The sequence below is a fragment of the Microcaecilia unicolor genome, chromosome 5, assembly GCF_901765095.1.
Source record: "Microcaecilia unicolor chromosome 5, aMicUni1.1, whole genome shotgun sequence".
Classification (NCBI taxonomy): domain Eukaryota; kingdom Metazoa; phylum Chordata; class Amphibia; order Gymnophiona; family Siphonopidae; genus Microcaecilia; species Microcaecilia unicolor.
The window spans coordinates 75483603-75507795 of record NC_044035.1 but is presented as its reverse complement, the minus strand read 5'-3'; positions in this window follow the sequence as shown (position 1 = coordinate 75507795).

Here is a 24193-nt window from a genome sequence, read left to right as displayed (position 1 = left end):
GGAGCAGTTGTAAGTGGGTGCAGTGGACTTCAGGCAGGTGGACCCAGGCCCATCCCCCCCACCTGTTACACTTATGCTGGTAAATGGGAGCCCTCCAACCCCCTCCCCCATACCCACTGTACCCACATCTCGGTGCCTCCCTTCACCCATAAGTGCTATGGTAATGGTGTAGAGTTGTGGGGAGTAGGTTTTGGGGGGATTTGGGGGGCTCAGCACCCAAGGTAAAAGAGCTATGGTTTTGGGAGCTATTTTAATTTTTAATTTTACTTTTTACAAGTGCCCCCTAGGGTGCCCGGTTGGTGTCCTGGCATATGAGGGGGACCAGTGTACTACAAATCCTGGCCCCTCCCATGACCAAATGCCTTGGATGTGTTCATTTTTGAGCTGGGTGCCTTTGGTTTCCATTATCGCTGAAAACCGAAACCGCCCAGCTCAAATCCGCCTAAATCCGATGCATTTGCCCGGCATCAACCGTATTATCGAAACAAAAGATGGACGCCCCTCTTTTTCGAAAATACGGTCTGTCCCGCCCCTTCACGTACCCGTCTTTGTAGATATGCGCCCATGGAGATGGGCATTTGCGTTCGATTATGCTTCTCTTTGTATTGTTGTTCGAATATTTTCACTGCTCTAATTGCCTCCTGTTCATGTTTGATCTATTCTTACTGTACACCGCCTTGAGTGAATGCCTTCAAAAAGGCAGTAAATAAATCCTAATAAATAAATAAATATTAAATCCTGGCTTTTCATCAGGACAAATTAGTCATCATCCTAACATTGGATCTATCTGCTGCCATTGATTTAGTCAATAATACCTTACTTTTTCAAAGGCTACAAGAAATAGGCCAGTTAATATTCAGCCCGTGGCCACTGACCACTGAGGGCAGAATTTGCCCTAGATATTTAATTCAGGGCCATGTCTTGGCGCCCTGGCATTGATTAACCAGGGCTAATTCAGCATGTGCTAGCCGCTGGATCTTATATGGGTCCCGGATGAGTATTGGCCAGCACCTGGATAATTGTTGCTGACCCCTGCAAGATTCCAATCCCCCTTCCCATCCCCTCATAAAATGAAGAGAGCCCCCTCCCCCTGCCAATAGTACTTTGGTAGTACCTAGAGGTTTTCCGCTAGAGGTGGTGGCAGCCATTTGACAGGCAGGAGTGAGTGGGCATTACTCCAGCCATTTCCTGCTAGACCATCAGGGATTGAGCAGGTAGGACTAGGAGGTTCATGGGGGGGGGGGGGGTTGTTGTGTGTGGAATGTTGGCCTCTAGGAGGCACTTCGGGTTGAGGGGAGCTGGTTGGGGTGGCACAAGGTGGCCTGGAAGCACTGGGCCATGGCTTGGTGGCCTGATGATCCATGGAGGTACAATAACATGCTTGAGAGATGGCTCAGGAGCAGCATTGGTCTTTTGCCATGAGAGTTAGCAATCTGTTTACTGCAGGGGCATAGCCAGACTTCGGTGGGAGGGGGGTCCAGAGCCCCCCTGTTCTCTGAGTCTGACATGCAACAGAACAAAGACTTTTTTGACTGCAGGACAAAGAGGACGTCGGCTGGCGGGGATTGGGGTCCCCCGCCAGCAAAATCGAAGGTAGGCGACAGCGGGGGAGGGTTGAGAGGGTCGTCAGGAGGGGGTCCAGGAGGAAATCTACAGGGGCCCAGGCCCCACGTAGCTACGCCACTGGTTTACTGAGACACTGCAGGCTGGTAACTCCCATGGTAAATCAAGGTGCGGTAAGAACTCGCCTTCTATCTCACTTTGATAATTTCCCTACTCTATGTTTCTATCTAATACTTACAAATATGCTTCTAATTCTTACAATCTGAAATTATATCATCTTCAACAAATGCACTATAGCTAAGTCCTGTTATGCAGGGCTTATGAAAAATAACATTCTAAAATCATTAGTTCTTTGTTAAGAGTGCAACTCGGACAAGCAGTTAGGATAAATAAAAAGTATTGCAAGTGTAACCCAGTCCTGCTATCCCAGGTTGGGGGGGAGGGAAACGACTCAAGAGGCCAGCAGTCACTTACTTAGGTCCAGGTCCCGTCAGCTCATCCACTCAGGAACTATAAGACACTCAGAGGATTAAAAGTAACTGGAACATTTATTTAACTGTTTTTATTTAACTGTTGGTTTCACTGCATTGATCTTCATACAGTTCAGATGTAAATCATAATTGCTTTCAAGATGGTCACAACAATAGTACATTATTGGGATAACACATGTGCACAACTCTCATGCCTGTCCTGCAGCCAAATTGGAACCCAGAATGGATTTCATTCTCCCGATATACTTCAATATCATCCAGGCTAGACTCCTTCTCCCTTTGGGATGCCACCCCGAAGATCTCGCTTCAGCCAGGGATAAACCATACTCCACCCAAGCCCCGGTTACGGCTGGACTCCCCAATCTGCCGAGTTTCTGGCTTCTCAAGTGGCTGATGCAATGTAACAGTTCACTGTCTGTAGCTTCAATCCATCGGTTACAGCATTGCAGGACCCCCCTTAATTGCAATGGGTCACCTGGTAGAGGGCTATAAGCAGTGGTGTGCTGGTAAATGTTTAACAACAGGCTCTCTCCCCGGTCCCCCTCTGCGCCCCCTGGTCCCCCTCTGCGCCCCCCCTCCCCAATTGTAGAGCTGGCTATAGCCGGGGAGAGAGCCTGGGGGGGATGGCAATGCATTACTCCAGGAAAAAAAAATTAAATGATCCCAGGTTCCAATCTAATTCATGTTTAATGTGCGATAAAATTCCATAAATAAATAAGTAATTAAATAAATATAAACTTTTAATGTTGAGCACCTGATTCTCAAAGTGAACATATTCCAAACACTATAATGAAAATAAAATGATTTTTTTTCTACCTTTGTTGTCTGGTGACTGTTTTTCTGATCATGCTGGCCCAGTATCCGATTCTGCTGCTATCTGCCCTCTTAACTCCGTCTCCAGGGCTTCCTTTCCATTTATTTCTTTCCTTTCCTCCTTTCTTCTTCATTTCTGGTCCTCCGCAGACTTGACTGTCAAGTGGATCCAGCTTCTGCCTATTTTCTTCATCCATGTGCAGTTTTTCTCTTCTCTTCCTTTTCCCTCATCTCATCTCCTTCCTCACTCTTCCCTCCCCTCCATCCATGTCCAGCATTTCTTCTCTCTCCCCTCCTCTACCCTGCCCTCCATCCACCCATGTCCAGTGACCTTCTCTCCCCCTGCCCTCCATCCACCCATGCCCAGCGACTCCCTTCTCTCCCCTGCCCCCCTCCAGCCACCCATACCCAGCGATTGACCTCTCTCCCCTGCCCCCCCTCCAGCCATCCATGCCCAGCGACTCCCTTCTCTCCCTTGCCCCCTCCTCCTCCTCCAGCCACCCATGTCCAGTGACTCCCTTCTCTCCCCTGCCCCCCTCCAGCCACCCATACCCAACGATTGACCTCTCTCCCCTGCCCCCCCTCCAGCTATCCATGCCCAGCGACTCCCTTCTCTCCCTTGCCCCCTCCTCCTCCTCCAGCCACCCATGTCCAGCGACTCCCTTCTCTCCCCTGCCCCCTTCCTCCTCCAGCCACCCAAATTCAGCGACTCCCTTCTCTCCCCTGCCCCCCCTCCAGCCACCTATGTCCAGCGACTGACTCCCTTCTCTCCCTTGCCACCCCTCCCGAGTTGTTCATCGAATTCTTCGGGGCAGGCAGTCTTGCCTGCCCGTTGCCGGCACTGACTCTCCCCGCTGCTGGATCGCTATTCAAAATGGTCGCCAAGACTTACAAGGGCGGCCTCCAAGATTTCAGCAGAAGTCTCACGAGGCCACCTCTGGAAGTCTCGGCGGCCATTTTTAAACAGCAAACCAGCAGAGAGGGAGGGTCAGTGCCGGCAGCAGGCAGGCAAGACTGCCTGCCCCGAAGAATGCGATGGACAGGGCGATTCAGGTGAGGGCCAGATCCGGAGGGAGGGAGGGAGGGAGGAGAGCCGGCTCGCATGTAGCAACAACCGGCTCGCAAGTCAGAGCAAAATTTAACAACCGGCTCTTGCGAGCAGGTGCGAGCCGGCTCCAACACACCACTGGCTATAAGTAACACAGGCAACCGAGGACCTAGTTACTCTGTCAAGAGGCAGAACCAGGGATAAATCTTTGCCTCTGAGCTTCCCTTTTTATAACCTCTGAACTCCTCCCAGTTCTTCCACCCTATTGGCCAGCTACCCAAGGCTCACTCTATCATGTTCTTAAACAAACCATGTGTTACACAAGCATTCTGTAAACAGGCTGTATTCCAGGATTTATGAACATTAGAAATTTGCATTTTAAAATTGGTTATCTGATTATAGTCATAATGACAAACAAATCAACCCGGCAATTTTGGATGATTACAAAAGTGACATTCATGCAGATTTCACTTATCTCACATGAAGTCTCAACTAAGTGCAAGCTCTTATATATTGTGCTTTTAAAAAAGGGGTTAAGATTTAAAAGCAGTCTCAAAAAGTGAGGTTTTTAGACAGGATTTGAATAAATCCAATGGGAAGTCTATTCTTGAATATGGCTTAGGAAGGTGAAAAATACTGAGTCAGGAGGTGAAGATGGAGGAGGAGGGCATAAATAAGAGCAACTTGCCGATCTGCAAAATTCATGAGAGGGGGTGTAAGTGGAATTAAGAGAGGAGGGAAAGTGAGATGCCACAAAGTAAATAATGTACTTCTACAGTGGCCAATCCAAGTCACGAGTACCTGACAGAAACCCAATTAGTGGCAACATTCCATGCTAACAATCCCAGGGTTCCCCCCATGTCCATCTCAATGAAAGACTGTTGACTTTTCCTCCAGGAACTTGTCCAGGCCTTTTTTGGACCCAGATACTCTAACCACTGTTGCCACTTCCTCTGGCAACGAGTTCCAGAGCTTAACTATACTTTGACTGAAAAAATATTTCCTCCTATTTCTTTTAAAAAACACGATTCGAAAGCGCCAAACCCCTCCAAGAAAAACTGCATTGGCTCCCAATCAAAGAACGTATTGCATTCAAAATCTGCACCATGGTTCATAAAATCCTCTACGGTGAAGCCCCGGGATACATAACAGACCTTATAGACCTACCAACCAGAAACACAACAAGATCAAGACGAACATACCTAAATTTCCACTACCCAAACTGCAAAGGACTTAAATACAAATCAACTTATGCATCCATCTTTTCCTACATAAGCACACAACTATGGAATGCGTTACCAAACACCGTGAAAACAACGTATGACCACCTAAACTTCCGGAAATCACTAAAAACTAACCTGTTCAAAAAGGCATACACTACCGATCCAACTTAAATGCCTGAACCCTGCAACACAACGAAACCAAAGCTCATACTGGACATAAGTACATAAGTAATGCCACACTGGGAAAAGACCAAGGGTCCATCGAGCCCAGCATCCTACCCACGGCAGCGGCCAATCCAGGCCAAGGGCACCTGGCAAGCTTCCCAAACGTACAAACATTCTATAAATGTTATTCCTGGAATTGTGGATTTTTCCCAAGTCCATTTAGTAGCGATTTATGGACTTGTCCTTTAGGAAACCGTCTAACCCCCTTTTAATCTCTGCTAAGCTAACTGCCTTCACCACTTTCTCTGGCAACGAATTCCAGAGTTTAATTATGCGTTGGGTGAAGAAAAAGGTTCTCTGATTTGTTTTAAATTTACTACACTGTAGTTTCATCGCATGCCCCCTAGTCCTAGTATTTTTGGAAAGCATGAACAGACACTTCACATCCACCTGTTCCACTCCACTCATTATTTTATATACCTCTATCATGTCTCCCCTCATCCATCTCTTCTCCAAGCTGAAAAGCCCTAGCCTCCTTAGTCTTTCTTCATAGGGAAGTCGTCCCAACCCCGCTATCATTTTAGTCGCCCTTCGCTGCACCTTTTCCAGTTCCACTATATCTTTTCTTTCTCTATATCTTTCTCTTCCTCCCTATGATTCCCTAAAGGGTCTGTTACACATGAACTTTCTCTCCCACAACATTGCTTTGTATTTGTTCATACCGGAATTGGCGATCGCCTTTACACATTGAGCTTGCAAATAGGTGGGAAAATATGGGATACAAATATAACAAATAAATAAAAACATAAGAGAAAACTGAAGTGTATGTGGACAATGGATAGATAGTAAGGGATAAAGGTAGTGCATTTGATATGCTGCCTTTCTGTGCTACAACCAAGGCAGTTTACGTATTATATGCAGGTGTTTTCTCTGTCCCTACTGGGCTCACAATCTAAGAGGCCCTTTCACTAAGCCGCGGTAATAGGGTCCCTGTGCAAGTGGCAATGGCCGTTTTTGCCGCATGCCAGGGCCCTTGTTACCATAGCAGGTAAAATAGCTGAAAAAAGAAATGGCCATGCTTTATGTTTGCACTTGCCTTTTGGCCATTTTGGGGGGGGGGGGGAAGAGTACTTACCGCCACCCATTGAGGTGACAGTAAGGGCTCCCTCGCTAACCATGCATAAAAATATTTTTTTATAGTTCCACTAATGCCGGAAATGGCACATGATGTGGGTGGAACTGCCACCGACACCCATATTGGGCCGGTGGTAGTTCCGGATTGCTGCGTGGCAACTCTTTAGTAAAAGAGCCCCTCGGTTTGGTACTTAGGGCAATGGAGAGTTAAGTTACTTACCCAGGGTCACAGGGAGCTGCAGTGGGAAGAAAACCCAATTCCCCTGGCTCTTAGCCCATTGCACTAACCATTAGGCTACTCCTCCACTTCAGAAGAAGAGTTATCTGGTGTAATGACACTGGTGAAAGATATCATGCAGCTGAATTTTAAACAGATTGAAGAGTGATATATTTCAGTGGAAGACCGGTGATGAACAGTTTACAATAGGAGGTGATGAGAGAGTAGATAGGAGTGTGTTCAGAAAGAGATGGATTTTGGTGATAATTTTAGAGAAAGAAATGACACATTTTATTAGTATTTGGGATGTGGGCAGAAAAGATTTTTAAAAATCCTTTAAAGAAGTAGTCATGGTAGTCAGGTATAACAGAAATGACAGAGGCAGGTGGCACGTTATAGATTAACCTATTTATTGATGCATGAGCTTTCAAGGTCCAGAGTCCACTTAATCAGATGCTTATAGTGTCTTCAAGGAGATGGGTAAATATATATGAAGATGCATTGGGGAAGGGTTGGGATGAGGATACTGAGTACAGAAGTATTGAAAAGTGCACGGCAGGGTGTGGAAAGGCAGTAATAATAGCAGCATAATTCAGTTAACTAACAATTGTGGTGAGAGAACAAAGGCAGGATGATCTCACAATAGTTAATTGCAGTGAGTCATAAATACAGTGTCTTATTTTGATCCAAGGTGATGGTGTTAAGCTTTTTGAAGAGTTCCAATTCAGCAGTTTATTTATTTATTTAGATTTTGTTCACAGGTTTGCACGGGTTGCATGCTGGAGTGCCCCTATTGACGTTCCCTCCTAAGGTTAGATAGAGTGTCCTGGGAAGCTAGAAATGTTCCACCACTGTTTTTTGAACATTCAATTCAAAGACAATTTATTTATTTTGCTGCATTTGTATCCCACATTTTCCCACCCATTTGCAGGCTCAATGTGGCTTACAATATAATACAACTACAATCACATTGATGGAATAGAAAATCAGAGAATATATAACAGATAAGGTACATAGGAATATTATGGTAATCATATTAACGGAGAACAATATCTACTATACACTAGATACTAGATTTTATTATGCATGTTGGCTCTGTAACCCACCTAGATTGGTCAGAGAGTGTGGGCTATAAATCTTTTAAATAAATAAAATATCCATGGATTTAAAAAAAATGCAATCGAGGCATTTCAAATAGATGAAAAATCTTGCTATCAGTCTTGATAATGCATTTACAAGACAGTAAATTTGAGTCCCAAAGGCCAGCACCTCCTGATGCATAGACAGAAAGGGCTTGATATTCAAAACCAAGGAGGAGTCATTTTATAACAGAATGCCGAGGTTAATAATGCAGGAAAGCACCTATTTTATAAAGGCACATAGGCTCTATGGAGGTAACTTTACGGCTGTGTGCCTATATATATAGGTACCTAGAGACATATATACCATAGAGCTGGTGTAGTTGCTTGCAAGTAAAGGCAGAAATACATACATAGCTTGGTGACCCACCTATATATAATATATGCACATATTTACAGAATAGCGCTTAGGTGCAATTTGGCATTTACATGTATATATGCACATGCAAGTGCATATATGCAATTATTCTAATCATTCACACATGAAATTGGCTTGTAAATGCTAGTGTCCACTTATTGAAATGCCATCCATATGTCTTTATAAAATACTAGCACAAATTGTGCAGTCATTGTGCCTAGATTGTGGATGCTGACATTTATCCCTGCTCGGGAACAGGCCTAAATGATAACATGTAAAGTATACATACTCATGTAGCTTATAAAGTACATATATTAATTACAACTCCATCCATGCTGTCCCAAATTTATCCCCTGTCAAAGCCTACCTGTACAAGTATGCACCAGCTTACATGTGAAAATGACTCTCAAACTATATTGGTAGCCTTAATGTGTGGATTGTAAAAGACTGCAAGTAGGTGCAAGGACTCATTATTACCTGTCCATGGCATCCTACACTATTCATACTGCAGTAGTTGGCTCAAGAGGGAATTTGGGGGACAGTTAGGTAATGGATAACCACTTTCTTTTCCGATAGGGCTCACAAAGTAGCTTGGGAGGAGAAGGAGTCAAAGTTTGTTCCAGCAATCTGTGGTTTGCCAAATGTTTCAGTGTTATTCACTTTTTAGTTCGATGTGCACTTCAGTCCATGAATATCAATAAGGAACTTAATACAAATAAAATACAGAAGAACACTAGAACTCTGCTGTACCAAGTAGGAAAAGACAATGTGGAGATGTTCAAAAAGCAATAAGGATATAACTGGAGCCACACTACTGGAACCAGTTTATTGATATGACCTGACATGGACCATGGGCATTGGCATGGACCATCAGAGGGAATTGATACTAGTTTAATGTTATTATAACCAATATCTTTTTACCGAAATTGTCATCAGTCCATCAGGGATTTCTTTGAAATTCTCTTGAGAAAAATGTTTATAAAGTCTTTTGCAAATAAAGTATGGCATGGTATACTATTTACAATGTCAACACAATACGTAATAGAACATTATAATTGTATACCCTCTAATCTAGTAGGACACTATTGACTGACCGCATTTCATATGGCCATTATTACCAACTTGTTCTGAGCAGTCTAGGCATTTATATGAGAAGATTTCCCTAATAGTTTTACCTTGAGTATATGCTACCAGTGGAGGTTTAGAAAACATATCATACAGTTGCAATGAGTTCACAATGCATGATGCGCATGTTGAAAATGGTAACACAAATGTCATCAAATATTTCTGTTCTTGTGGATTATAATGTATAAAGAGATTAAATTGTACATATTTAGCTCTATGATATGCTTTTCTAATCCCTCTAGCAGGGTAGCCGTGGTTTTTAAACTGTGTCATAATTTTAGCTCGATGGTTAAATTCATGATATGAAGAGCAGATACATCTAATTCTTAAGAATTAACTAATTGGAAGGCTTCTTTTGAGATTATAAGGATGAAAGCTGTGGCATTTAAGATAGTTATTTCTGTCAATTAGCTTACGATAAACTGTAGTTTGCAATTTGTTTCCACTTTTAGTAACCTGTAAATCTTGATGATGATTATATGTCTTCACGAATTGCAAATTAGGATCCAAAGTATTCACTCGGTTCAAAAGAATCAAGCTCCTCAGTTGTACCAATCCATTTAAAAATGGGCTGCTTTTACTAAGTGGTAGTAAGCCCAGTGCAGGCTTACTAATTGCTACACAGGAAGTACTTCCCATTCCTAGTGTGCTGTCATTTCCGGCACTACAAAAATTTACTTAGTTTTGTAGCGCCAGAGTGTACCCGGTGGTAATCAGGCAGTGCCATGCACTGCCTGGTTACTGCCGGGTTAACGCGGGAGCCCTTTCGCCACCTCAATGGGTGGCAGTAAGGGATCCCCCTGAAATGGCTGTGCAGCAAGTGCTTTAGTTGCCGCATGGCCATTTCCTGCACTGGCCCCCTTTTGCTGCAGCTTGGTAAAAGGGGCCCACAACCTCCAAACATCTTATCCAAAGTTTGATAGATTTAAATTTAGGATGATATAAATTGGATGATACAGCTGTGGAGTTGGATTCTTTTTTTGAACCAGTTGAATACTTTAGATCCTAATTTGCAATTTGTGAAGACATATATCTCCAGATTCTATATATGGCACCCAAATTAGGATGCCAATCCAAGATGCACGAGCAACTTAATTGGATAACAAGTCATTAAAAAGCAATAATTGGATGCTAACAGCCAATTATTCAAATACCAAAATCATGTCCCAAACATTGACATATTCAGCAGGAGATTTCTCATGATCTTATATATACATTTATAGGGATTATCAGATCTATATGCATCTTGCAACCATCTGAACAATTTTGTTCTATCGTTATAAAACGAAATGGCGCGGTGCAAATCCTCATAGAATCCCAATTTTGCTCTACTATTTAATTACTTTTGTTCAAAAAGATTTTCTTAAAAATTCTTAGAAATTGCAACTTACCTTTAATGGCAGCAACATAGAGATATCAGGAACCCCCGCCGACATGGCCAAGTTTCGCAAACTGCTTTATCAAGGAGGAGGCTCACTGCAACACAACAATAAAAGTGAGAATCATACTAACTTCCATAAAGGGATTCCTTATAATAGATATATAAGGGATTATAAGGAATCCCTTTATGGAAGTTAGTATGATTCTCATTTTTATTGTTGTGTTGCAGTGAGCCTCCTCCTTGATAAAGCAGTTTGCGAAACTTGGCCATGTCGGCGGGGGTTCCTGATATCTCTATGTTGCTGCCATTAAAGATAAGTTGCAATTTCTAAGAATTTTTAAGAAAATCTTTTTGAACAAAAGTAATTAAATAGTAGAGCAAAATTGGGATTCTATGAGGATTTGCACAGCGCCATTTCGTTTTATAACGATAGAACGATAGAACAAAATTGTTCAGATGGTTGTGAGATGCATATAGATCTGATAATCCCTATAAATGTATATATAAGATCATGAGAAATCTCCTGCTGAATATGTCAATGTTTGGGACATGATTTTGGTATTTGATATATAGTCCCCACATATTTCTGTCCGGTGATTTAAATATAGAACAGCCAATTATTGGCATTGATTGGCAATAATTGGCAATAGGAGTTTTGTGCATCTGGCTGCATGGTATTCTTAAAATCCTATAGCATGCAACCCAAAAGGGGGCATGGTCATGGGAGCGGCATGGGAGAGTTAGGGGTGTTCCAAAAATTGGGCGCAATGCTATAGAACATAGGGGATCTTCATACAACTTGCCTGTCAGGATTTACTAACACCTAGAATTGGGCACAGAAATAGCAGTAATTGCAGTGATGCATGATTTCACCAGAAATAACAGGTTTATTTTTTTTTTAATTTACTTGCATATCATTTGCTATCTTCTTTAATCTCCTTTCATGTCATTATATATATCTGAAAACCAAATGAACATCACTTTGTAGTTTTTACATAGGACTGACAATGGGAAAGCTTGTGGATTAGAATGCAGTGCACTATGAAGGCAGATAATAGTGGGGTGTATACTTTGTCATCTTGCGTTTCCAAGAATTTGAAAGAAAAGATCTGGAAACGAGAATTCATAGATATCTTTTCCTTTTTGTTAAGGGAGGAGGAGGATGAGAATGCTTCTTTGAAAGACAAGCTTACCCTCTTTTTGGAAAGGGAAAATAAACCCAAGCTATTCCGGTCTATTGCCAATTGGACATCGGCATTTCATATATTTATGATCGTGGTTATTGAAAGGGAGCCGGACATGAGTCCTTATTTAGTGAGGTACATGGATTCCATTATTCGGGCTCACAGGAGATATGGGGGATGGGCTTGGCTAAACTATGATATTAAGTTTAGGAAAAGCATGGCCGATAATCCTGATATCTCCTGGAAGCATCGAGTGGTGGATCTATGGTTGGATGAGATGTCTGTACAAAGGCCTTTCATACAGGATAAAGGGTTTAATTACATGGAGGGTATAGGGTGGCGGGGCGGCCAGCCTTTTCAGGCTGGGCCGGCATCTCAAAGACAATTTGGGGCGCCAGCAGGAAAGCAAATTTGTAGACAATTCAACAATGGACATTGCACTTGGCACCCCTGTAAATTCAGGCATGTCTGTGCAGTGTGTGTGTGTGGGGGGGGGGGGGGGGGGACATTCAGCAGGGCAATGTCGGCAACAAAGGGACAGGAAGCAGCAGCCAGGGTACTCGAGTCAGCAGTCAGGGTACTGCCGATGGTCAGTCGTTGGGGTCAACTGGCTCCTTCGCCAATTAGGTTGGAACATATGCGAGTATGGCTGGCACGTTACTATGATAGAGCAAGTGCGCAGGCCATAACATCAGGTTTTGCTTTGGGTTATGTCATTCCATATCAGGGCCCTTTACTGCATTCCACACATTACCCCAGAAATGCTGTATCAATACATACTCATCATCAGATAGCAGCAGACAAAATACGGAAGGAGTTGCTTATGGGTAGGATAGCGGGACCGTTTCGGGAGCCACCTTTTGAGGCCATGATAGTTTCGCCAATTGGGATTATCCCAGAAAAGGAGCCCGGGAAGTTTCGATTAATACATAATCTTTCTTATCCCGTGGGGCAGTCGGTCAATGATTTTATTGATCCTATAAATTGTTCGGTGCATTATGCTTCTGTGGATAAGGCGATAGAAGTAATCAGGGGTCATGGTAGTCAGGCTTATTTAGCTAAGGCTGATGTGGAGTCAGCTTTTCGCTTGTTACCGGTGCATCCAGATTCTTTTCCGCTGCTGGGATTCTGGTTCAATGAGCACTTTTACTTTGACAAGTGTGTCCCAATGGGCTGTTCTATTTCCTGTGCCTTTTTTGAGCAATTTAGTTCCTTTGTACATTGGGTGGTTGAGCAGGTGGCTTCGGCAGGGGCGGTAGTCCATTATTTGGATGATTTCTTGTTAGTAGGTAAAGATGCAGGGGACTGCGAGACTTTGTTGACCACCTTCAAGCGAGTGGCGGCTCATTTTGGGATACCTTTGGCTGAGGATAAGACCGTTGGACCAGTGAATGTTATAACGTTCCTAGGTATAGAGTTGGATGTGCCGGCCCAGTGTTCTCAGTTGCCAGCTGACAAAATTAGGCACCTGCTTGAGGCAGTGCGGGCGATGCAACAAGTTATAAAAGCCACTCTTAAACAGTTTCAGGAGCTATTAGGTTTGTTATGCTTTGCTACCAGGGTAATGCCAATGGGCCGCATTTTTGCCAGAAAGCTGGCTTTAGCGACTAAAGGGGTACTGAAAGCTCACTATCATATTCGAGTGGCACAGGGTATTAGGCAGGATCTAGAGGTCTGGGGATTATTTTTAGAGCAGTTTAATGGCAGAACTTTTTAGCACGACCTTCCGCAGCCCGCGGATGCATTGGAACTGTTTACAGATGCGGCGGGGGGTGAAGGTTTTGGGATTTATTTTCAAGGGGCTTGGTGCGCAGAAAAATGGCCGAGGTCATGGATTCAGGCAGGGATTGTATGGGATATAACCTTTTTGGAGTTGTTCCCTATAATGGCTGCCTTACATATCTGGGGACCGGGATTAGCGTATAAAGCCATTGTCTTTAATTCCGATAATATGGCAGTGGTACAGGTTTTGAATAGATTATCCGCCAATACAGTGCCAGTTATTAATCTAATAAGAGCGATAGTTTTGCAGTGTCTGTGTTGGAATATATCGTTACAGGCGAAGCATATTCCTAGGAAGCAGATTTGAGATCCAAGGCTCCCCTGGCGGACGACAGGCCGACGCCAGTGCCGGACATCGTCTGGACATATGGCCCCATGAAGTGTGGGAATTAGCTCTGCAGGCATTGTCGGCTGTGACGAGGAAGAAATATATCTCAGCTTTTCTGTGTTATATGCAGCATGTGACGGAGCTCGGTAATGGAGGGTTGTTCACCACAGATGCATTAGTGTACTTTATCTCAGTGCTCGAAGGGAGGGTCGCAGTAGGGCACAGGTGGCTATTACAATAGCTAGTATTAATTTTTTCTCCAAATTGTTGGGCTTGGAGAATCCCACCAAGGCCTTTGTAGTGTCAAGGATGATGAAAGGTTGGCACAGGGTTGTAGATTCCTCAGTGGATAAGCGCCAGCCTATTTTGCATAGTGACCTGTCTGCCTTGTTTGCAGTTATGGATGGGGTGTGTGACTCGCCATTTGAAGTACGGTTATTCCGCTGTGCCTTCGCATTGGCTTTTCATGGAGCCCTTAGGGTGAGTGAGTTGGTGGCCCAGTCCAAGTCTGCGGGGACGGACAAGGGCTTGTTAATGCGGGATGTGACCATCACACAGACAGGGATTGACTTACTCATACGCAGCTCAAAAACTGACCAGTTAGCTAGAGGCACACACATATGGATCAGACCGGATACTACATGTCCGTTATATAATCTTCAACAGTACCTACAGATTAGCCCTATGGGGGGTGTCTGGCTGCTGCTACATGCTAATGTGTCCCCATTGACTCGATTTCAATTTATTAAAGTATTGCAGTTGTGTGTTACTCGGGCGGGTTTGGAATCTGCGACATTTAGTTCGCACTCATTCAGGATTGGGGCGGCGACTTCGGCTGCTCTGCATGGAGTTCCGTGTGCACAAATTAAACAATTAGGCCGGTGGGGATCGAATGTGTACAAAAGATACATTCGGCCTCCACGTTAGTAGCCCTCTGTTATAGTGGGTGGTCTTTTGCGGTTTGTTGCTTTCCTGTTGTTGTCCTAATTGATAACATGTTAATTGCATGTGACTTGCAGGTGACGTGGTGGAGCAGTACCGGATATGGATCTGTGGTCACTCTTATGTGCATTGGGCACATAAGAGGGCAGCTGTACGACCTGATGGGGTGAATTTGGGCTTTCCCAGGGGGAAGGTGGATGTTTGATGGTTGGGTAAGAGAGGGATGCTGTGGGCTCAATTGTTGCCGACCATCGGGTGGGAGTTGAAGGCTTCAGTGGCACCACAGGTTCTTATCCTGCATTTGGGGGGAAATGATTTAGTGGGGATGAATAGTGTTTTATTGGTGAAGATGATACAGAATGATTTATTAAAATTGGCGTGTTTGCTGCCCCGGACCAGGCTCGTCTGGTCGGATATTATTCCATGGCAAGTTTGGAGGGGCGAGAGGTCGCATAAAGCGCTTGATGACACACGCAAAAAAATTAATAGGTGGATGGGAAAATTTATGGGGTTAGTTAAAGGGCAGGTGATTGTGCATGAGTTGCTCAAAGAATCCTGTGCTGGATTGTATAGATCTGATGGGGTCCACTTGTCGGATGTGGGTCTTGATATCTTCAACTGTGATTTACAAAATTATATTGAAGCCATTACGTTGGTGGTAGGTCGCAGCCAGGGTTTGGGGGGAGCCCACGGCAAATGAGGAGTCGTTGCCGTGGGCAGTGGCGTAAGCTATGGAAGTTAGGTAACATTAGTGACGAGTACACAGCACCTCAGTGGATAATATGGCAAAGTGAGTTACTATATATATGTTAATGAGCTGTTGAAAGTTACAATACTGAGCGAAATGGTATGCCTGCATGCGGGCAGGCTTACAGAACAAGATGGACACAGCTAGTCTCCTAGCTTGGACGGCCAGGGGGCCAATAGCTTTGGTTAAAGTGGTAAATGCATCCTTGTACGGGATGCATTTGAATTGACAGCGTGTGCTATAGCAGACAGCACTGAGGAGGAACAGGGTGCTTGGACGGCACAGCCTGTGGTAATATAAGAAAGAAGGGCTGTGTACTCGGAGTGAGATGTTTATCAATGATGTTTATCAATGATTGTTTATGTGAAGGTTTATGGTAAATAAATTGTTGCGGACCTGGCTGCGGCCTAAATAAATCCACATTCGTTAAAGAAATTGGCTTTTGGTGTGGTGTTGGATATGGAAGGGGTGTGACTGGGTGAGTGCCGAATGCCCGTGTTGATAACTGCAGGGTTCATCTAGTTTGTTCATTATCCCTTTTCTAGAAGCATAACCATGGGTAGGCCTGGGTGGACTGTGCCCCCTCCTCCCACTTTGGAATCAGGCACATCCAGTCAGCAGCAGCAGCAACACAGGAAGAAAAATTAGAAGCCACATCAACATCCACACTGCCTAGTGCTCAGCTTTGCTACCTGTGGACTTCACCAAAAAATCAGTCCTGACCATACTACTGCTTTCATCTGTCATATGTAGACCCTACCTAAGTAAGTTCTAGGTTCACTCTCATATTCCCTCTAATCTGCTGTGATTATGGCATGATTTTTGATACTGAATTTATTGCTAATTGGGCTGGGAACTTCTAGCTCATATAGCAATAAATTCAAGAAAAGTAAATTGGATCAATATTCAAAAGCACCAATGTGGCCAGCATTGGGTGTTGAACATAGAAGAGCTTTTGTTTAAATTTATTGGCATAGACATGGATAAATTTTGGTGGTGTAAGTCACTATACAGCCAAAATGTATCCATGTAAAGTGGGGCAGGATTCGGGTTACCCAGAGGCCTGGGGTAGACATGATATAGTCCAGGGGTGGGCACCACGGTCCTTGAGGGCCACAACCCAGTCGGGTTTTCAAGATTTCCCCAATGAATATGCATGAGATCTATTTGCATACAATGGAAGCAATATATGCAAATCAATCTCACGCATATTCATTGTGGGAATCTTGAAAACTCAACTGGGTTTTGGCCCTCAAGGACTGCGGTTTTCCACCCTTAATATAAACAGTGTCAATATTCAGCCACTATAGCCAACCTAAATTCATAGGCTAACTTCTCTGTAAAATATGATGCTGGCCTATTCCATATTCAGACTTAAAATGATATTTGCCATTGAAATTACCTGTATATCTTTATGTGGTTGCCAAACTGCTGAAAATTACAGGCATTATTTCTAAAGACTGGAAATGAAGCAGAAGACGATAATTTTATAACAGAAGCATTGAATTTACCTATTTTTAAACCTGTGTGTCTTTATAAAATACTAGCAAAAATTCTGCAGAAACAGTGCTTCGATTGTGTGAACTGACATTTATGCCTCTTGGGAAGCAGATAAAGCACATGCATGCATGCATATTTTATATAATACCTACATAATACTTAACTCCACCCATGTTCCACCCCTACTCCTCCCCTGGGCACATCTACTTTACAAGTACATACCTGCTTGAACTGCACATACTTCAGGCATCACCTAATTTTATAAGAGAGCTTTTATGTGTGCAAATCAACATGCAAAAAAGTTCTTAAAAGTACATCTCAAATGTTTTACAGAAGAACAGCCTGTTTTTATTGTTTTAAAAGGGCCGTATTTAAATGAATAGTATCTGTATATGAATAAAACTACAAAATTGATGAATTTAGTGGGTTCATATAATCTTGCAAAAATACATAATGCAGTCAGGTAGCTAGATTTCTTGTAAAGTACAAAGGTCAAATATTCTTTTTCCTAGCTTCGCAAAAAATGTTAATTTTACAGTTGCTATAATTCATCTGCTATCGAAGAAGGAATGCCATGTTTTCTATCTTAAATCTTTTATACGAATTAGTTGGCAGATTTTAAAGGGTGGCCTTTCTAACATCATAAAATAAATGGAAGTGGTGAACAATTTAGATTCTAAAATGCATTAACTGTGAAATAATAATTAATGAATATAATAATTATGAATATGGCTATCTTTCTCCTAAAATGGCACCAGATTAAACCTTCCTCATTTTGAAAAACAAATGCTACAAAACTACTTTGAAATATAGCTGTGATATTTAAAATGCCTTATCTTCAAGATGCTCTGCTGTGGATCTGAATGTTTTGAAACTCCCACTGAAACACTGATAATTGTGAATACATTTATAAGGAAAAGATAGAGTTTCTTAATCTAGCAAAATATCTTGTATATTGGAAGTCTCTATACTTTTGTACTCTCTGTAGGCATTCATGTTAGGTTATTGCTTACAACACTTCCAAAATCACTTGATTCATTTCACTAATTAATTCAGTTTGGAGTCAATTCACACAATTCAATGCCAATGCCAGAAAAGAGAATAAGGCAAAAGGCTATTTGGGCAGGATTGTATCTAAAAACAATTACTATCGATAGTACTACTTATTATTTTATGGTGCTACTGGACATTAATGTTTAAAACTGGAACAGAGGCTGCCTGGGAGGTCAAATGATGTCAACTGGGTTACAATGAGCATATGCCCACATAGAATGTTGGCTTTCTGGAATAGAGTCTTTAATGCATTTGAATTTTAATAATGCTATAAACTGGCTTGAACATCATTCGGGAACCCTCAGTCAGGCTAAAAATCCTAAAATTAAATTTTTTATTTGTATACATATGGAAGCATTTGAGGCCTGCCTTAATCTAAGCATATGTAATCCCCCATTATCCGCAGAAATCGAAGCGTATTCTATAACAGTGTACGTAATTTAATTGGATAACAAGCAAATCAACGCTGTCAATTGGATGTTAACAATCAATTATCAGTACTAAATGGCATTAAGATTTATGCGCACAGCTCGCTAAGGGCCTTATTCTATAAAGGTTATACTCCTAAATTTATGCTCCTAAATTACAAGCATAATCTATTTTGGAGCATAGATTATGCTCATAATTTAGCAGCATGAATTAGGATCATAAAGTTAGGCACATAAATTTAGAAGCATAAATTTTAGGAGCGAAAATTTTGGTGCATAACCTTTATAGAATAAGGCCCTAAGGGCCCTGTTTACTAAGACATGCTAGTGTTTTAGCACACGATAAAATTTAGCACACACTAACGCTAGAGACACCCATATATTCTTATGGATGTCTCTAGCATTAGTGTGTGCTAATTTTTAGCACGAGCTAAAAATGATAACATGCCTACAGTGTGGCTTAGTAAACAGGGCCCCACGTGTATTATATAATGTGCTGCATTTAAATTCTAAGTTCCACAGTTGAAAAGGGGGCATGGCTATGGGCGTGGAGTGGGCGGGTCATGGCATTTCTAAAATTTATGTACTTTGCTATAGAATTCACCCACTCGGCCATTTCTTTTAAAAAAAGAAAGACCTACCTTTTACCTGCTGTGGTAAAAGGGGGCCTCGGCGTGTGTCAAAAACAAGGGGCCCTCAAAGAACTAAACATACTGTTCTGAGAAATTGAGAAAGCACCACCCTACTTTTCCAGTGCAGGATAAAGGAGCAAGGAAAAGTAAAGGTAGGTAAAAAGACGCTCTGGCTGCCATCTTATGAAGCACTTTCTTCTTTATTTTTTATTGGTAGTTTTTAAAATTATAAACACATATAACATCAAAATGTGCACATCAACAGCGAATGTTACAGGCCTAATCCAACCAACCTCTCATCTCTTCTCATACTCCCTCTTCCCCTTATCCTACTCTCCTGCCCCTCTATACTGATTCATGCACTTCCAACACTGAAGCTCCTGAAAAGGGTCATGGATTTGATATAGTGCCTTTCTATGGTACAACCAAAGCAGTTTACATTTATTATATGTAGGTACCTGTTCCTAGTCAGCTCACAATCTAAGTTGTTTGTACCTGGGGCAATGGAGGGTTAAATGAATTGCTTAGACTCACAGGGCGCTGCAGTGGGAATTGAATCCAGTTCCTCAGGTTCTTAGCCCACTGCACTAGACATTAGCCTCCAGATTCTATATAGGTCACCAAAAATTATGCATGCAAATGTAGGTGTGGTCCCAATTTACAAGCAAAATTTAATTGAATAACGAGCCAATCAGTGCCAATAATTTATTTATTTTATTTATTTGTTAGCATTTATCTACCACCTTTGCGAAGGAATTCACTCAAGGTGGTGTACGGTAAGAATAAATCAAACATGAGCAATAGGCAATTACAGCAGTAGAAATATTCAAATAACAATACAAAGTATGGCGTGGTATACTACTTACAATGTCAACACAATACATAATAGAACATTTTGATTGACAGTATAGGGTATAAGCAAAGATGAAACATATAGATAGGTAAGAGAGTAAAAAGAGTTAGGGCCCTATTTGCTAAGTTGTGTTATAGGTGCATTAGCATTTTTAGCACACGTTAACCATGTACACGTATTAACCGTGTACATGCCTACAAAATCCCTATAGGCGCCTACATGGTTAGAGCGCGCACGAATTGTAGGTGCATTAAAAACAAGGCCCTTACAGAGTAAGGTGACTAATTTAAAGAAAGTTGCACATGAGGTCAGAGAGATGGTTAAATATTATATCATCTAGGTAGGAGTGGATAAACACATCCTGCTGCAGTATGTGCAGTCTGTGTTACGCCTTGTGTGTGTGAGTGAGACTAACATGTGAGTTACTTCTTCCATTAAAGGCCTGGTTGAAGAGCCAAGCTTTCACCTGCTTCCTGGGGTAGAGATAGTCTTGTATTAAGCGGAGTCTTTCAGGCAGTGCATTCCAGAGTGTGGGGACTACTCCGGAGAAGGCTCGCTTACGGGTATCACATCATGTAATGTCTTTTGGAGAAGCTGTGGTTAGTGATAGTCCTTGAGAGAACCTTAGTGTCCTTGGCGGTATATAAAGGGTCTTCCTGTTCTTCAGGTACTCGGGGCCATTTCCTTTAAGGGCCTTGAAGATCATAGAGTTTTAAATGTAGCCCTGTATTGTACTGGTAGCCAATGAAGTTTTTGCAAAAATGGTGTGATGTGGTCATGTCACTTGCAACCTTCTGCGAGTCTTGCTGCAGCATCCTGGATCAATAATTGGCTTTTTAACAAGCAATTATTGGCACTCTTTAGATTTAATTAGGTGTTGCATGTCTAAAATTTACACACGGTCCAAAATGGTGCAGAAAGGGGACAAACCAAGCAGAGAGGGTAAACAGTATACATAAAAAGTGCACAAACAAAAAAAGCAACACTTGGCCTTCAAGACTGAGACAATGGGAGTATTTTATTGATAAGTGACCTGACACGGGCTGTGTTTCGGTGTAAAACAACGCCTGCCTCAGGGGTCAGCGTTTGGATGTGAATTGTTTAAACTGTATGTGTCCAAAGCCTCCAAAAACAGACATAGATAAATCTGTAAAGCCAAACTTGCCTGTCGGAATGGACAGCTTTGATATAGAAAAACAAATCTCCTGTATTAGCAAATAGTAAAATACTCCTATTGTCTCAGTCTTGAAGGCCCAGTGTTGCTTTTTTTGTTTGTGCAGAAAGGAGACAGCCATAGGCATTTTGGGTGGCATGGAGCAGGTTTTCAGTTACGTGCACAATCTCAGAATAAAGGCCCTCTGCCCTTAAATTTAGGAGTGGGCATTTGCACCAAATTTTTGATGGTGCAAATGGTTGCACCAAATTTTACACAGAATGCTAACACTTAAGCGTTTTTCTATAACTTTATGCACGGCTTATAGAATAATACTTAAGCAGTTTTAGTGGAGCCGATTTTTTAAGTGCCATATATAGAATTTTCTCCTAGGCTACCAGTTGATCACAATAACCACACACACTCAACATTAACCCCAGGGTTCTATATAGCATGACTGAAATTGCATGTGCAAATCCGGTCATATTCTGGATTTACATGCGCAACTTAATTATTTAACAAGCCAATCAGTGCCAATATTGACACATAACAAGCAATTATTGACACTCATTGGCATGAATTAGAATTTATGCACACAATTTGCTAGGCATATTCTGTAAAGTGGTGCACGTAAATTCTAATGCATGCTACCAAAAAGGGGGCATGGCCATGGGTGTGGTATGGACAGACTGCGGATGTTCTGAAAATTTTCACGCACAGTTATAGAATACACTTGCTCCATGCCTAACTTATGTGCTGTCATTTACAACAAGTTTTACTTTGTGTGAATGGATGCGCCCTGAGTTAGGCACAGACATGGCCACTAGGCGCATTCTAGCAACCCGCTAAGCGTATTCTATAAACTGCACCTAAGTCTAGGTGCAGTTTATAGAAGACACATGGGTGGAAATATTTTTGGCGCCGATTTTTCAGGTGCCATATATAGCTTGGAAAAGAGACAGATGAGGGGAGATATGATAGAGGTCTACAAATCCTGAGTGGTGTAGAATGAGTAGAAGTAAATTAATTTTTTGCTTGTTCCAAAAGTTCAAAGACTAGGGGACACTCGAGGAAGTTACATGGAAACAGTGGCGTACCAAGGGGGAGCAGTGCGCCCCGGGTGCATGCCGCTGGGGGGTGCCGCGGCGTGCGCCTGCTCCTCCGAGTTTGCTAAACTTCGTTCGCTGCAGCTCCCTCTGCCACGGAACAGCGAACAAACGAAGTTTAGCGAACTCGGAGGAGCAGGCGCGCGCCGCGGCACCCCCCCAGCAGCGTGCACCCGGGGGAGGTGTCATTTCACCAGAGGGGGGAGGTGTCATCTAGCGGGGGGGGGGGGCGCATCGGCGCTCCGCCCCGGGTGCCATCCAGGCCAGGAACGCCACTGCATGGAAATACTTTTAAAACAAATAGGAGGGAATATTTTTTTCACTCAACGAATAATTAAGCTCTGGAACTCTTTGCCGGAGGATGTGGTAACAGAGGTTAGCATATCTGGGTTTAAAAAAAGGTTTGGACAAATTCCTGGAGGAAAAGTCCATAATCTGCTATTCAGCAGACATGGGGAGCAACCGTTTGCCCTGGGATTTGTAGTATGGATTGTTGCTACAATTTTGGTTTCTGCCAGGTACTTGTGACCTGGCTTGGCCACTGTTTGGAAAACAGGATACTGGGCTAGATGGACTATTGGTCTGACTCGGTATGGCTACTCTTATGTTCTTATAATCTAGTCCTAAATGCATATCTTCAATTGTGTTACAACAACACTTGCACTTCATAAGCTTTCTGATGAGATCTAAGCTGAAGCATTGTGAAATGAGAGAGCTTATGCATTGCTCCTCTCATTCTATAACTCGGACCCCAAATTTACACACTGATTGTGCTCACAATACTAGCATTTACCCGGATGAGTGCACAGTTATGCATTTGCTAGTTGAGTGCTAAGCACTATTCTGTATTTTATGTGCACAACTTGCTTAGCATGTAAATGAAAGGGGACATTCTTTGGGGAGGGGCATGTGTGAGGCATGGCAGGTCAAACATTTACACCCATAACTTATAGAACTGTTTAAGTTGTGCACAAAGGGGGAGATTCTATATATGGTGCCTAAAAAATTGGCACTGAGACTAAGTGTATTCTATCATCGACGCCTAAATCTAGGCGCCAATTAGAGAATTCTCTCAGTTGATATTTCAGTGCCTAAATCTACATGCATTCATTTATACCAACAAAAACATGGCATAAATCTCAGCTTGTAGATTTAGTCACACTGGAGCCATATTCTATAACTAGGTGCATAAATTTTGGAATGCCCACAAAACACCCATTTCCCCAACTATAACCATGCCTCTTTTCCCCTTGATGTGTTGGAAGTTTGGCACACATTGTTTCAGAATACGCTTAACGACTTCTGCGCCTAAATTCTAATCAGTGCCAATTAGAGCGCATTATTGTTTGTTAAGTGCTATTATCAGCACCCATTCGCTTGTTAAGCTTGTTAAATTGAAGGCATTGTTATAGAATCCACGCCAATTTTGGTGCCGATCTCTAGGAATGCTATATAGAATCAGGGTGGAAAAGGGCAATATTTAGATGTGCCCACTTACACCTTCTGTTCACATGCACAAGTGGGCATAGATTCCAACTTATGCTAGTATTCAATAATGGAAATTTGAGATCAACATGCCATATTACAGAATTAGCGCTTAGCACACCACATCTAGGCATCTAACTTGTTGTGCCTAGTTACAGAATTGCCCCTTGTGTGCTTAGAGTAAGACAGACCTCAATGCCTCAATATAAAATATAAGCAATTAAAAATTACATTTCAGTAATTTAGCTTTCCACATGATACTCAAGGCAGGTTGTAGAATTAAAATTCAAATACAGTAAGTCTCTACTTCCAAAAGCCCACCTTCTTAGTGGGCATCTGCTC